The 814-nt window shown below is 47.9% G+C and overlaps 1 non-coding gene across 1 annotated transcript; it reads left to right on the top strand.

The window, feature by feature from the left end:
* The first annotated feature begins 381 nt into the window (after positions 1–381).
* TRNAG-CCC (transfer RNA glycine (anticodon CCC)) lies at positions 382–454 on the top strand. Its single transcript has one exon. It is a non-coding gene; the product is annotated as a tRNA-Gly (tRNA).
* Positions 455–814: the final 360 nt, after the last annotated feature.

Below are 814 nucleotides of genomic sequence, written 5' to 3'. Positions count from 1 at the left end.
ATGCTGCTTTGATACTCCCGTAACTAATTTAACCTAAGAAGTCAGATCTCCTTTCACTCCTCTCCACTGAACACCATCCAACTGAGTGTCTGTACCAGAAGGAGGAGCAGCTTCTGGGAGAAGCAGGGGAGGAACCAGGTGACAGCCTGGGATGCACAGGGACAGCGCAGTTAGCAGATCCTGACAGAGGGGTCCACAAGAAGTGGACATGGCCAGAACACTGTCAAGGGATGAAGATCCCATCCCACCCAGAACAGCAATACTCAGTAGAGGAGTTCAACAGTAGACCTGAGCAGGCAGAAAAAAGAGGCAGCCAATTCAAGACAGGACAATTGAAATTATTGATCATAAGAAGCAGGGGAAAAAAAAAGAAGAGGGACTTCCCTGATGGTCCAGTGGCTAAGACTCTGTGATCCCAATGCAGGGGGCCCAGGTTCGATCCCTGGTCAGGGAACCAGATCCCACATACAGCAACTAAGAGTTGCATGCTAAAACTAAAGATCCCACATGCTTTAACAAAAATTGAAAATCCAACATGCCAATAAACAAATATAACAAAGAATAAAAAAAAAAAAGAATGAAGAAAAGCAGACACTCACATGTTCATGTGTGCTAAGTCGCTTCAGTAGTATCCGAATCTGCAACCAGGCTCCTCTGTCCATGGGATTCTCCAGGCAAAAATACTGGAGTGGGATGCCATGCCCTCCTTCAGGGGATCTTCCCAACCCAGGGATTGAACCTGTGTCCCCTGCGACTCCTGCATTGCAGCCGGAGTCTTTACAGCTGAGCCACGGGGGATGCCCAAACACTCACA

Source organism: Giraffa tippelskirchi, chromosome 1 (assembly GCF_054371585.1).
Source record: "Giraffa tippelskirchi isolate mGirTip1 chromosome 1, T2T-mGirTip1v1.2.pri, whole genome shotgun sequence".
Lineage (NCBI taxonomy): Eukaryota > Metazoa > Chordata > Mammalia > Artiodactyla > Giraffidae > Giraffa > Giraffa tippelskirchi.
Note: the sequence above shows the minus strand (reverse complement) of the source record. Positions and strands in the feature narration are given on the sequence as shown.